Here is a 15,137-nt window from a genome sequence, read left to right on the forward strand (position 1 = left end):
GATGCTGCCTGACTTGCTGCGCTTTTCCAGCAACACATTTTTCAGCTCTGATCTCCAGCAAGTGTAGTCCTCACTTTCTCCTATGAGACATAACATAACAATCAGGAAATAATCTCACCATTTGGAAAGTGTAATCCACCAGAGTACTATTGGCCTGAGGCTGGCGAGATCCTAAACTGACGTTTCTGAGAGTGTGAACGAAACTGAGAGCTTTCTGGACATGGTGAATGTGGTAGAGACTGGGTACCTGTGGTCAGCAAAGATTTCTCACTTGGCATGCTGACTGGGCCCAGCTGCCAAACTCTGAACTCTCCTACCTAAATCTCTCAGCTCCTTCTGCTCCATCCCAAAGAATTGGCAAGTCCACTACCATTGCAGGCAGTGCATTCCATGCCCCAAAAACTCTCTGAGTAAAGAACTTTACCTCTGACATCTGTCCTATATCTATCACCCCTCAATTTAAAGTATGTCCCCTCGTGCTAGTCAGCACTTCAAGAGGCAAACAGAAGTTTCTGTTTCTTGATTTTTCCAAATCTTATTTCCATGGCTTGAAAATGAGTTTTTTGTTGCATTCAAGAAAACAAACTAAATTGTTCCCCATGGTAGGCTATTGCACAAAATAAGGAGTTATGAGATTGAGGGTATTTGGATCAGAAGTTGGTTAGCTGAAAGAAATAGAGGATGATGGTTGATGGGAAATGTTCATCCTGCCGATCAGTTACTAGTGTTGTAGTACAAAGATCTGTTTTGGGGCCATTACTATTTGCCATTTTTATAAATGACCTGGATGAGGGCATAGAAGGATGAGTTAGTAAGTTTGCAGATGACACTAAGGTTGGTGGACTTGTGGATAGTGCCGAAGGATGTTGCAGGTTGCAGAGCGACATAGGTAAGCTGCAGAGCTGGGCTGAGAGGTGGAAAATGGAGTTTCATGCAGAAAAGTGTGAAGTGATTTATTTTGGAAGGAGCCACAGGAATAAAGAGTACTGTGCTAATGGTAAAATTCTTGGTAGTGTAGATGAGCAGAGAGATCTCTGTGTTTATGTACATAGATCACTGTCCTTGTTGATAGTAAAGAATGCATAGCTTTTATTGGTAGAAAGATTGAATTTCGAAGCCATAAGGTCATGATACAGCTGTACAATACTCTGGTGCTGCTGCACTTGGAGTATTACATACAGTTCTAGTCACTGCATTATTGGAAGGATATGGAATCTTTGGAGAGGGTTCAGAGGAGATTTACGAGGATGTTGCCTGTAATGGAAAGGTCTTATGAGGAAAGGCTGAGGGACTTGAGGCTGGTTTCGTTGGAGAGAAGAAGATTGAGAGGTGACTTAATAGATACATATAAGATAATCAGAGAATTAGATAGGGTGGACAGTGAGAGCCTTTTTCCTCGGATGATGATGGTGAGCACGAGGGGACATAGCTTTACATTGAGGGGCAATAAATATTGGACAGAAGTCAGAGGTAGTTTCTTTTTTTGAGAGTAGTAGAGCCAAGGTGAGTCTATTACTGCCTCGCCAACTTTCAGGATATTTAAATGGTCATTGGATAGACACATGGATGAAAATGCAGGAAAATTGATGTTTCAGGCAAACTTCCTTCATCAGGAATAGAGGCAGGAAGGCTCAGGATGGAGAGATAAATGCCAACCTTCCAGCTCAGCACTGTCCTCATGACCTGTTCTACCTGCCAATCTCCCTTCCCACCATCTGCTCCACCCTCCCCTCTGACCAATCACCTCCATCCCAATCCCCATTCACCTATTGTACTCTTTGATACGTTCTCCCCAGCCCCACAACCCCATTTATCTCTCCACCCTGGAGGCTTCCTGCCTCTATACTTCATAAAGGGCTTCTGCCCGAAACTTCGATTTTCCTGTTCCTCGGAGGCTGCCTGACCTGCTGTGCTTTTCCAGCACCACTCTGATCTAAACTCTGATTTCCAGCATCTGCAGTCTACACTTTTGCCTAGTTGATTTTAACCTTAGTGAAAATCCTCTTGCAAGGATGCCTACCTTGAAGAAGTTCTCCTCCCCTCTCCACAAGATTCTCAGTGAGTCTGTCTCTCTCACTGCAACCCTCAGGTCCTCTCCTCTGCCCTGAAGCTCTTCAACCATGTACTGAAACAGACTAGCTACCACAGCCACATTTGCTTTCTTTATGCCTGCCTCCTTGACCAACTGATCCTATATGGTCCACATCCATTAAAGTTTCACCTGCGCATCCACCAATGTCATTTATCATATCCGTTGCTCCTGATGTGGTCTCCTCTACATTGGGGAGACTGGACGCCTCCTTGCAGAGCACTTCAGGGAACATCTCGGGGACACCCGCACCAATCAACCCCACTGCCCCGTGGCCCAATACTTCAACTCCCGCTCCTACTCTGCTGAGGACATGCACGTCCAGGACTGTAGCCGACTCCGCCACTGTCTCACCACCCGACGCCTGGAGGAAGAATGCGTCATCTTCCGCTTCTGAACACTTCAACCCCAGGGCCTCAATGTGGACTTCACCCGATTCCTCATTTCCCCTCCCTTCACCTTACCCCAGTTCCAACCTTCCAGCTCAGCACTGTCCTCATGACCTGTCCTACTTGCCAATCTTCCTTCCCACCTATCTGCTCCACCCTCCCCCCTGACCTATCACCTCCATCCCTACCCCCACTCACCTATTGTACTCTTTGCTACCTTCTTTTTCCCCCCCTTCTTTCTCCACCCTGGAGGCTCCTTGCCTCTATTCCTGATGAAGGGCTTTTGGCCGAAACGTTGATTTTCCTGCTCCTCGGATGCTGCCTGACCTGTGCTTTTCCAGCACCACTCTGATCTAAACTGTGGTTTCCAGCATCTGCAGTCCTCACTTTTGCCTATATGGATGAAAATGGAATAGTATAGGATAAATGTTTTTCAGTTTTCCACAGGTCGGTGCAACATTAAGGGCCAAAAGGGTCTGTACTGCGCTGTTATGTTCTATGTTAAATGAATTGGCCTTCAACATTGAAATGTGCAAACTTGGCTTTAGAGAATTGGTTCTTGATTTCGGATTTCTGGCAAACTGAAATCTCCCAGATAAGTCCATATATTAATCCTGGACCACTATCACTAGAGCTTAGATTAGATTAGATTACTTTCAGTGTGGAAACAGGCCCTTTGGTCCAACAAGTCCACACTGACCTGCCATACGTGCAACCCACCCAGACCCATTCCCCTACGTTTATCCCTTCACTTAACACTACGGGCAATTTAGCATGGCCAATTCACCTAACCTGCACATTTTTGGACTGTGGGAGGAAACCGGAGTACCCGGAGGAAACCCACACAGTCACAGGGAGAATGTGCAAACTCCACGCAGTCAGTCGCCTGAGTCGGGAATTGAACCCACACTGTAAGTAATATCTGGCGCTGTGAGGCAAATGCTAACCACTGTGCTACAGTGCTGCCCATGGTGCTGCTCCCAAACTGGAACCTTGGCAGAGTTTCCACCACACTTTAGGAATGGTAATGTCAGCAATAAATAGATTTGCAGCTATAAATGAAATGTACAATTATATAAAAGAACCTATGTTAGAGTTGCCTCATGGCTCCAGGGGTTTAGGTTGTGTATCATTTTCAGAGCCAGAAAGAGACAATAGAAATAAAAAATTATTGTCATGTGTACGGCTACATGAAAATACTGTGGAAAGTTTTATACGTCACCTTACCGTGGTGCCTATATTAATGACAGAAGTCATAAATAATGAAAAAAATGAAAATTAAGACAAAGTTCATCAGTTCAGTCACAGCTCTTGGGTTTGGGGAAAGCTGATTCAAAAATGATGGAATACTTGGAAGATGCAGCTAGGATGAGACCATCATTCCAGATGAGAACACCTTGTTGGGACCAGACTGCCATGCCAGGCTGTTGGAATACTGAGCTGGAAGCTTTTGCCAAAGAAGACCGCCACAGAAGATGGACCAAGATCACCATTCCTGGATAAAACCGCAAGTTAGGCTGCTGGAATACCTGCAAGTTGATGCTGAAGACAACCAGGCATTCTACCATGGGTGGTCCATAGCTCTTTCAAGACTGGCAGTAGAAAGAGCAGGAATTTTCTTGATGGTTTCAGCTCACTCTGAAGAACAGTTGCTCAATGCAAAACTCTCTTTGTCTAGAAAGTGGTGAGAACATGGAACTCGTTCCCACATGAGGTAGTTGTGATGGAGAGGATTCAAGAGTAAGCTCCCTGACTGATCTTCCATTCTTGCATTCCAATTGAGGGATCCCCCTCCAAATTTCCTTCTTGTCCAACTTAGTGCTGCCATTGCTGACTGTGGTTCAGCTCTTAAGACTCCCCTTCACATATCCTTCCTGAATCTCCATTCATTTGTAAACTCTTGCTCTCCATTACATTGTTGTGAATGGAGGTATTGTGGCTTTTGGGGAATGCTGGTTGAGGGTAATGATGTCTTCTCCCGAACTGAAGCCTTCCAGCTTGGTTCCACTATTCATGACCAGTCCAGCACAGATGGTCATGATGATGATGATATAACTCTTCTCACCAGATGGCAGTTTTTTTTCAGCATTCTGTTAGCATATGGAGATGGATAGCTAAATCAAATCAGACTCCCTATCCCTGTATTCACAACACAGTAAAATTAAAGTGTTCAATGGCCTTCAAAATTAACCCCAATGGTTCCTAACCAGATATTTTGAATCAACAGGACCATTCTTTATGAAAAATAGACACCGAATCCCAGATTTATAGCACACTCATTTTCACAATGGCATGTCCAGGTAATGTACCAATTTTCACTACTGCCTATCTAAGTACCATCCTGATATTTGCTCTGCCTGTTGATGTACCATACTGATTTTCATTCCAAGTCAATATTTGAAGTGAACAGGTGAATGCAATTAGGTTAACATAGCCACAGTCAGCTGCAAACACCCATAAACTCTCAGGCTATATCTACGCTGGATGACAATATATAGGCTGCTGTTTCTGATCATAATTCGTTCACAGTTAGATTCGCAGAGGGAGAAATGGCTGTGGCACAGGCAATTATTAACATTATCTACATTCGAAAAGCACCTGGATGAATGCACGAGTAGGAAGGGTATAGAAGGATATGCATCCTGTAAGTGGAAACAGTTTTAGTATGGAAGGACAAAGTGTGTGGCTGCAGGCTTGGAGGGCCAAAGGCTGTTCCTGTGTTGTGTTGTTTGTTTCTCTAACTGTGGTCACTTTTTTAAAAATAGTCTATTCTTTGTGCATTTACCATGGAAATAGTGACCTCTGTTGCAATAAAAGATCCCTGCCAACATCCAACAGCTAACTCTCCTCTATGTGTCAGGAAGTTGTGTGTTCCTGACCCATCTCAAAGTATATAGTCCAGGTTGATGTTCCAGTCCTATTTTGTTGTTAGTGTTGCAGGTGTCTCCCAGGTTTCCTGGCCAATATTCATTCCTCAATCAAGTATTTAAAAACAGATCATCTTGCCAGTATCTTAATGCCAATTGTGGGAACTTACTATATGCCTTAATTGGCGAGTGAGTTTCCTGTATTACAACAGTGAGTACACTTCAGAAATTATGTCTTGTAAAGCTCATTAGGGTTTGCAGATATTGTGAAAGGTGCTATCGAAATCAAATCTTACTGTTGAAACAATTAATGGATCAATGAGCTGACTGAACTGTAGATTTATTGAGTTTTTCAGCACAGAGAGAGGCCCTTTGGCCTGTGGCAGCCCTGCTGGTCATCAAGCTCCTATTAACTGTAGGCTCATTTCCCAGCACTTGATCTGTAGCTTTGTATCCTTTGGCATTTCAAATGCTAAACTAAATAGTTGTTGAATGTTAAGAAGGTGCCTGCTTCATTCCCACTCAAATCCCCTCCAAACTTTCCACCCTTTACCTTAAAATTTTGCCCCCTGGTTATTGACCCCTCTACTAAGGGGATATGTTTCTCCTGATTTGCCTTGCCTGTCCTTCATAATTTTGTACTCAGTCATGTTCCTCTCATCCTTCTCTGAGGAAAACAGCTGCAATCTCTCTAAGCTGTCTTCATAGCTGAATTGCTCCAATGTAGGCAACATTCTAGTGAATCTCTTTGACACCCTCTGCATCACAATCACAGTTTTTCAATCATGTTGCAACCTGAATTGCACACAATACTCCATCTGTGAGCTAACTAATGTTGTATATAGCTCCATTATAATCTCCTTGCTCTTGTTATGCTTTTACTATTATGGCAAGTATCTTACACACTTTCTTAATCACTTAATCTGCCTGTCTTGCTGCCTTCAAAGCACCCCAAGACCCTCTGATCCTCGGTACTTCTGAGGGTCCTACCATTCAACAAGTACTCTCTTGCCTTGATAGTCCTTCTAAAATGTATCATCCCACACCTTTCAGGATTAAATTCTATTTGCCACTGTTCGGCTCATTTATATCATCTTGCAAGTCTCAGACTGTTGAAATATTCTGCACTTTGCCATTACGAGAGTGAGATTAGGTCAAACATATTTCTTTGAAGCTTCTTTTGGCGCATAGAATGTTATTGTCACACTTGTAACTGAGACAATTTTAAAGGAAAGTTGGATCAGTATGAAACAGATATTGCTGACTGAAGAAGGGAGGCTGGAGCAATATTATTAGTTATGGTATCACGTATCAAGTGGAATGCCCAGCATGTTATGCTGAAAAATATGAAAGAAGATACAACCTTGCTGTCATAATATACTAAGGTTAAAAAGATCAGTCATATTAATTTAAAGGACACAGAAGACACAGACAAAAATTTGGAAGAATTGAAATGCACTGATGTTAAAGAGAGAGAAACAATTTCAAAAGAAAAGCACAGTCTGAAAACATTATAGTTATTAGATGAGTTTTTAGATGTTCTCTAGCAGATTGACCTAAGGCTGAAACACTTGAAAGTAGGGATTTGTACTCTGTTCTATTTCAAAATTAACTTTAATCAAATTAATACAGTATTAAATAACAATACAAGACACATTCATAATTTTCAAATTATTTTCACACATTTCATATAACCATTTATGTAGCTCAAATGCAGCTGTATCAGAAGTTAAAATGCTGACTGAAGCCACTTGATATAATATAAGCATAATGATGTGAGTGTTTCAAATTGCAGTGAAATTGACAGACATCAAATTACAGGGGAGCCATATACAAATGTATGTTAAGTGAAGCTTAACTAGGGAGAGAATAAGGCCCCTCAAAGATCAGCAAGGCAGCCAATGTGTGGAACCGCAGGACATGAGGGAGATACTAAATGAGTATATTACATCAATGTTTACTGTGGAGAAGGACAAGGAAGATGCAGAATGTGGAGAAATAGATAGTAACATCATGAAAAATGTCCATATTATAAAGGAGGAGGTGCTGGATATCTTAAAATGCATAAAGGGGGATACATCCCCAGGACCTGATCAGGTGTACCCTGGAACTCTGTAGGCAGCTAGGGAAGTGATTGCTGGGCCCCTTACTGAGATATTTGAATCATTGATAGTCACAGGTGAGGTGCTCGAAGACTGGAGGTTGGCTACTATGGTGCCAGTTTAAGAAAGGTGGTAAGAAAAGCCAGGGAACTATAACCATTGGTGGTGGGCAGGTTGTTGGAGGGAATCCTAAGGAACAGGATTTACAGGTATTTTGAAAGGCCAGAACTGATTAATGATAGTCAACATGGCTTTGTGTGGGGGAAATCATGTTGCTCAAACTTGATTGAGTTTTTTGAAAATGTAACAAAAAGTATTGATGAGGGCAGAGTGGTGGATGTGATCAGTGTGGACTTCAGTAAGGCATTCGACAAGGTTCCTCGTTGTAGATTGGTTAGGAAGGCTGGACCTTATGGGTTACAGGGAGAATTAGCCATTTGGAAACAGAACTGGCTCAAAGGTAGGAGACAGAGGGTGGTGGTGGAGGGTTGCCTTTCAGACTGGAGGCCTGTGACCAGTGGTGTGCTACATGGATCAGTGCCGGGTCCACTACATTTTGTCATTTATATAAATGACTTGGATGTGAACATGGGAGGTATAATTAGTAAGTTTGCAGATGACACCAAAATTGCAGTGTAGTGGACAACAAAGGAGGGTACCTCAGAGTACAATGGGATCTTAATCAGATGAGCCAATGGGCTGAGGAGTGGCAGATGGAATCTAACTTAGATAAATGTGAGGTGCTGTCTTTTGGAAAGGTAAACCAGAGTAGGACTTATACATTTAATTGTGAGGTCCTGGGGAGTGCTGCTGAACAAAGACACCTTGGAGTGCAGGTTCATAGTTCCTTTGAAAGTGGAGTCGCAGGTAGATAGGATAGTGAAGGAGGTGTTTGGTATGCTTTCCTTTATTGGTCAGAGTATTGAGTACAGGAGTTGGGAGGTTATGTTGTGGCTGTATAGGACATTGATTAGGCCACTTTTGGAATATTGTGTGCAATTCTGGTCTCCTTCCTATCAGAAGGATGTTGTGAAACTTGAAAGGGTTCAGAAAAGATTTACAAGGATGATGCCAGGGTTGGAGGATTTGAGCTATCGGGAGAGGTTGAATCGGCTGGGGCTGTTTTCCCTGGAGCAATGGAGGATGAGGGGTGACCTTATAGAGGTTTTATAAAGTCATGAGGGGCATGGGTAGGACAAATAGACAGTCTTTTCCCTGGGGTGGGGTGGTCCAGAACTAGAAGACATGATTTGGAGATGCCGGTGTTGGATTGGAGTGTACAAAATTAAAAATCAAACGCCAACAGGTTTAATTGGAAGCACACTAGCTTTTGGAGTGCCGTTCCTTCATCAGATGATAGTCGTAGAAGACATAGGTTTAGGGTGAGAGGGAAAAGGTATAATAAAACGTCCGAAGGGGCCAACTTTTTTACGCAGAGGGTGGTGCATGTATGGAATGAATTGCCAGAGGAAGTGGTGGAGGCTGGTACAATTGCATCACTTAAAAGGCATCTGAATGGGTACATTAATAGAAAGGGTTTGGAGGGATATAGGCCAAGTGATGATAAATGGGACTCGATTAGCTTAGGAAATCTGGTCGGCATGGCTGAGTTGGACCGAAGAGTCTGTTTCTGTGCTGTACATCTCTATGGTTCTATGACTCTAAATGTCCAACTCTCAGTGATGGAGTAAGCATGTGAAAATGTCTTTTTTAAAAAATCAATCTGTTCACACCCTATATTAGCCTGATTGTGTAAAATGCAAAGCATTGAAAAATATTTTCAGAGAATCTGGTGCAACTTTGTAACCTTTTTCTGCTTCTCATAGAAACTTGTCAAATAGGATCAGGAGCAGCCCATTCAGCCCTTTGTGCCTGTTCTACCATTCAACATAATCAATATTTTGGCCTCAACCACTTCTTATGTCTGACAGGTTTGATTGGAAGCACAAGCTCCTTCATCATCAGATAGCTAGTGGGGCAGGATCATAGGACACAGAATTTATCGTTCAAGGTTAAAGGTTCATACAACTGATGCAATGCTTTGAACAAATCTAGATTGCTGTTAAGTCTTTAATCACTTAAAATGGGGACTATAACCTGTTTGGTATGTTTTTTTTTAACTTTGTCCACCCCAATCCAACACAGACACCTCCGCATCACTTTTTCTATGGCAGAATTCTTTAGGCTCACCACTTTCTGGATGAAGAAATTTCTTCTCATGTCTCCTAAATGGCCAATGCCATATCCTTAGACTGTGACCCTTGGTTTTAACCATTGGGAATATCCTTCCTGCATTTACTTGTTTGAATTTTATAGGTTTGTGTGAGATACCCCCTCATGCAGTCTTCAGGTGAGTCCGTCATCTCATCAGCATTGTTTAACCGGTTTTCCTTGCTTCCAATCTGCAGTACAAAATTACAGAGTTATTATGGCCATTTCTACATCTGGTAGGACTTTTCAGCCTCCCCAGGAATTGTGGAGTAGGAACATCCAGTTAGAGAGGGAGATCTCAATTGTCAAAAGATGGCTTGACTGTGTTTCTGTGCTCCAGTGTGGTTGACTGGCATAATTGCATGACAAGATCCATGAAGTGGGCTAACCTGCATTTTGAGGTGTAAGTTTGGCTTATCACAGGAGTCATTCTGTTGGATTTCCTGCTCTGCTAGGGAGTTGTGGCGAACAACCTCACCCCATCTGGAGTTTCAAATTATCCAAATTTGCCTCATTGTGATTTTAATGAAACCTGATGTTTTCTTCCAATCATTAAAAGGGTTCAGTTTCCTTTCAATCCAACACCTCTCCCCCCCCCACCCACCGATCCCAACATTCCTGATGAAGGGCTTTATGTGCGAAAAGTTGACTCTCCTCCTTGGATGTTACTTGACCTGCTGTGCTTTTCCATTGCCACACTTTTCAACTTTGATCTCCAGCATTTGCAGTCCTTAGTTTCTCCTACATGTTTTTCTGGGGCAATATAAGAAATTGGAGTCTCTGACAATTGGCTAGGAGTGTGGAAGAGTAAGTTAGTTGGGTGAGAGTTAGACTGCAAAAAGCCTCTGGAAATTGAGCACCTTGCTCATTCTATTTAGACTCATACTTGAGTTGATACAATGCTCTTCACTTACTAGATGTGTGTGGCTTCAACAAAACTTGAGAAAATCAATGACGTAGAAAAAATGCAGCCCGCTTGATGACATCCCATTCATCATCTTGACTAACTCTGAACCCCCCACCACTGGTTTACAAGTTGCACTGAACAACTCCTCAGTGTTTCTTAGACAATACTTTCCAAAACCATTATCACAAGGATAGCAGATGCATGGAAACCGCATCACCTGCAAGTTCCCCAACAAGCCATGTATGATCCCGCCTTCACAGCATTGTTACAGTGCATAAGGAGGCCATTTGGCCCATTTATATCTGCTCTGGCTCTCCAAATGAGCATTAGGACTCAGTGCCATTCTCCTAACATTTTTCTTTTTCCACATTTCTTAGGTCGTACTTGAAAGAAGCTTCCTTGTTGTCAGCTGCTGTGGAGCCCCACAAATTTAATAATTGCAGGTACATTTTTAAAAATGGTGTTCTGTCTTTCAAAATAAGCTCAAATTAATGTTGCAAAAAATTAGTTTGATGCCGAGTGTTAATGCTTTTTATAAGCTGGTCAGTATATTAGAACTCTCTGATATTAAACTGTACTGTAAGAAGTGCTTGAAGAGAGATTAGCTGAGAATTATGCCTACATTAGATTAGATTAGATTCCCTACAGTGTGGAAACAGGCCCTTCAGCCCAACAAGTCCACACTGATCCTCTGGAGAGTAACCCACCAAAACTTATTTCACGCATTTGCCCCTGACTAATGCACTTAACACTACGGGCAATTTAGCATGGCCAATTCACATGACCTGCACATCTTTTGGAATGTGGGACAAAACCGGAACACCCAGAGGAAACCCACGCAGACACGGAGAATGTGCAAACTCCACAGACAGTCACCCAAGGCTGGAATCAAATCCAAATCCAAATCCCTGGCGCTGTGAGGCAGCAGTACTAACCACTGAACACTGTGCTGCCCTTTAATACGGGCTATCTCTTTAGATATTTTTTCATTGTATTAGAAGCAGGTAAGACTATTGCATGAGCAATGTGACTGCTGTGTAAACACCAAATGTGTATCTTCTCCAAATTTCTGTTCGCTTAAGCAATTATGCAGGGTATTTCCTTCCAATAGGGTAATGGTCTATTGAAGTTACTTTATACCAATTTATTACAGTTTATTCAAAAAGAGCAGGGTCCTGCAGAGCAGGTGATCACAACAGTAAAATTGTGAGGGTAGTCAGTGGGAGATAGCTTCGGGGTATCAAGATTTTGTTTTGAAAGTCTAACCTTATCCATACAACATATAAGCAAGGCTTTACAGTGGCCAGCTTGATATATAAAAAAATGGTCTTTACAATGAAACCTTTGTCATTGCTTCTGATTTAAATACCATTGCAGTCAATGGAGATCCCACAAGGGAAATCTATTTAATATTTTCATGTTGTGTTGCTCTCCTCTGATTCCCTTTCTCTGTCGTCTCAAGATAGATAGAAACAAGAAACAAGAAACAAGTTCTGCATTCTAAACCTTTTCTTCATTCAGGTTAAAACAATGTCGCTTTATTTAATGGAATTCTAGATGGTCAGAAAAAGAAAGCATAAGAACAGTACAAAGTGGTCATGCACTTCACAGGGATGGTTACAGCTTGTGTTTGTATCCCCACAGAATAGTTCAAAGCTCTAACTTAAAGTATTAGAAGCTTGACCTGGAGCTGAGTAGAATGTTTAGTGTAGGGCATGGGATAGTAGACATGTGTGATTAATCATGTACATGAGTATAAAATAGTTGTTGAGCTTACTAAGGGACGTAAGTTACTTGTTATGAGGTTTAATTATGCCCCCACACCCATCATCAGCAACACATCTTCCCTCTAGCTGTAAGCAGGCTGGGTTCCCTGTCTCAAAAGTGCTTGGCTCTGGAAAGAATGATAAACTGCTGTTCAACCCTGGCTTCCTACTCCTTTGGTGAGGAGAAAGTGAGGTCTGCAGATGCTGGAGATCAGAGGTGAAAATGTGTTGCTGGAAGAGCGCAGCAGGTCAGGCAGCATCCAAGGAGCAGGAGATTCGACGTGTCGGGCATATGCCCTTCTTCAGGAATGAGGAAAGTGTGTCCAGCAGGCTAAGATAAAAGGTAGGGAGGAGGGACTTGGGGGAGGGCGTTGGAGATGCGACAGGTGGAAGGAGGTCAAGGTGAGGGTGATAGGCCGGAGTGGGGTAGGGGCAGAGAGGTCAGGAAGAAGATTGCAGGTTAGGAAGGCAGTGCTGAGTTCGAGGGATTTGACTGAGACAAGGTGGGGGAAGGGGAAATGAGGAAACTGGAGAAATCTGAGTTCATCCCTTGTGGTTGGAGGGTTCCTAGGCGGAAGATGAGGCGCTCTTCCTCCAACCGTCGTGTTGTTATGGTCTGGCGATGGAGGAGTCTAAGGACCTGCATGTCCTTGGTGGAGTGGGAGGGGGAGTTTAAGTGTTGAGCCACGGGGTGGTTGGGTTGGGTGGTCCGGGTGTCCCAGAGGTGTTCTCTGAAACGTTCCGCAAGTAGGCGGCCTGTGTCCCCAATATAGAAGAGGCCACATCGGGTGCAGCGGATGCAATAGATGATGTGTGTGGAGGTGCAGGTGAATTTGTGGCAGATATGGAAGGATCCCTTGGGGCCTTGGAGAGAAGTAAGGGAGGAGGTGTGGGCGCAAGTTTTGCATTTCTTGCGGTTGCAGGGGAAGGTGCCAGGAGTGGAGGTTGGGTTGGTTGGGGGGTGTGGACCTGACGAGGGAATCACGGAGGGAGTGGTCTTTTCGGAACACTGATAGGGGAGGGGAGGGAAATATATCCCTGGTGATGGGGTCCTTTTGGAGGTGGTGGAAATGATGGCGGATGATACGCTGTATATGGAGGTTGGTGGGTTGGTAGGTGAGAACCAGTGGGGTTCTGTCTTGATGGTGGTTGGAGGGGCGGGGCTCAAGGGCGGAGGAGATGTGGTGGAGGGCTTTGTCGATCACGTCTGGGGGGAAACTGCAGTCCTTGAAGGAGGCGGCCATCTGGGCTGTACGGTATTGGAACTGGTCCTCCTGGGAGCAGATGCCATGGAGACGAAGGAATTGGGAATATGGGATGGCGTTTTTACAGGAGGCAGGGTGGGAGGAGGTGTAGTCTAGGTAGCTGTGGGAGTCAGTCGGTTTGTAGTAAATGTCCATGTTGATTTGGTCGCCCGAGATAGAAATGGAAAGATCTAGCAGGACCGTGTCGAGGTATGCAGAGATGAGTTCGGTGGGGCAGGAGCAGGCTGAGACAATGGGTCGGCCGGGGCAGTCAGGTTTGTGGATTTTGGGCAGGAGGTAGAAATGGGCAGTGCAGGGTTGTGGGATTATGAGGTTGGAGGCAGTGGATGGGAGATCCCCTGAGGTGATGAGGTTATGGATGGTCTGGGAGATGATGGTTTGGTGGTGGGAGGTGTGGTCATGGTCAAGGGGCAGTAGGAGGAGGTGTCCGCGAGCTGACGTTTAGCCTCAGAGGTGTAAAGGTCGGTGCGCCAAACTACTACCGTGCCCCTCTTGTCTGCCAGTTTGATGGTGAGGTTGGGATTGGAGCGGAGGGAGTGGAGGGCTGCTCGTTCTGAGGGTGAGAGGTTGGAGTGGGTGAGAGGGGTGGAGAGGTTGAGGCGGTTAATGTCACGGCGGCAGTTGGCTATGAAGAGATGGAGGGCGGGTAAGAGGCCAGCACGGGGCGTTCAGGTGGATGGGCGGGAATCCTGGTTGAAGAAGTAGGCGCGGAGGCGAAGGCGGCGGAAACATTGTTCGATGTCTAGCCACATGTTGAACTCGTTAATCCAAGAGCTTAGGGGAATGAAGGTGAGGCCTCTGCTGAGGACTGATCTTTCATCCTCAGAGAAGGGGAGGTCTGGAGGGATGGTGAAAACACGGCAGGGCTGGGAGCTAGGACCTGCTGTGTGGCTGGAGCTGGGAGTGGGGGTGGGGTTAGGCGTGGTGGCGGGGATGGAGATTGGCGTGGGGGCGGAGTTAGGCATGGTCACTGATTCGCTGTCTCGCCACGTGTTGAACTCATTAATCCTTTGAGAAGGTGACTAAGGAAGTGGACGAGGGTAAAGCAGTAGATGTGGTGTATATGGATTTTAGTAAGGCATTCGATAAGGTTCCCCATGGTAGGCTAATGCTAAAACTACGGAGGTATGGCATTGAGGATACATTAGAGGTTTGGATTAGGAATTGGCTGGCTGGAAGGAGACAGAGGGTAGTAGTTGATGGACTATGTTCATCTTGGAGTGCAGTTACTAGCGGTGTACCACAAGGATCTGTTTTGGGACCATTGCTTTTTGTTATCTTTATAAATGATCTAGAGGAAGGGCTTGAAAGCTGGGTAAGCAAGTTTGCGGATGACACAAAAGTCGGTGGAGTTGTGGATAGTGAGGAAGGAAGTGGTAGGTTACAGCGGGATATAGATAAGTTGCAGAGCTGGGCAGAAATGTGGCAAATGGAATTCAATGTAGCTAAGTGTGAAGTCATTCACTTTGGTAGGAGTAACAAGAAGATGGATTACTGGGCTAATGGTAGGCTACTTGGTAGTGTAGATGAGCAGAGGGACC

At 44.3% G+C, this 15,137-nt stretch overlaps 1 long non-coding RNA gene across 3 annotated transcripts in view; it reads left to right on the plus strand.

Annotated features, from left to right (window-relative positions):
- The window catches only part of LOC132833515 (uncharacterized), an 87,920-nt gene that overhangs the window by 27,174 nt on the left and 45,609 nt on the right, over positions 1-15,137 (plus strand). For all 3 annotated transcript variants that reach the window (XR_009647094.1, XR_009647092.1, XR_009647093.1), the window contains exon 2: positions 10,943-11,008. This is a non-coding gene — a long non-coding RNA (uncharacterized LOC132833515). The remainder of the gene's footprint in view (positions 1-10,942; positions 11,009-15,137) is intronic.

Source organism: Hemiscyllium ocellatum, chromosome 3 (assembly GCF_020745735.1).
Source record: "Hemiscyllium ocellatum isolate sHemOce1 chromosome 3, sHemOce1.pat.X.cur, whole genome shotgun sequence".
Taxonomy (NCBI): domain Eukaryota; kingdom Metazoa; phylum Chordata; class Chondrichthyes; order Orectolobiformes; family Hemiscylliidae; genus Hemiscyllium; species Hemiscyllium ocellatum.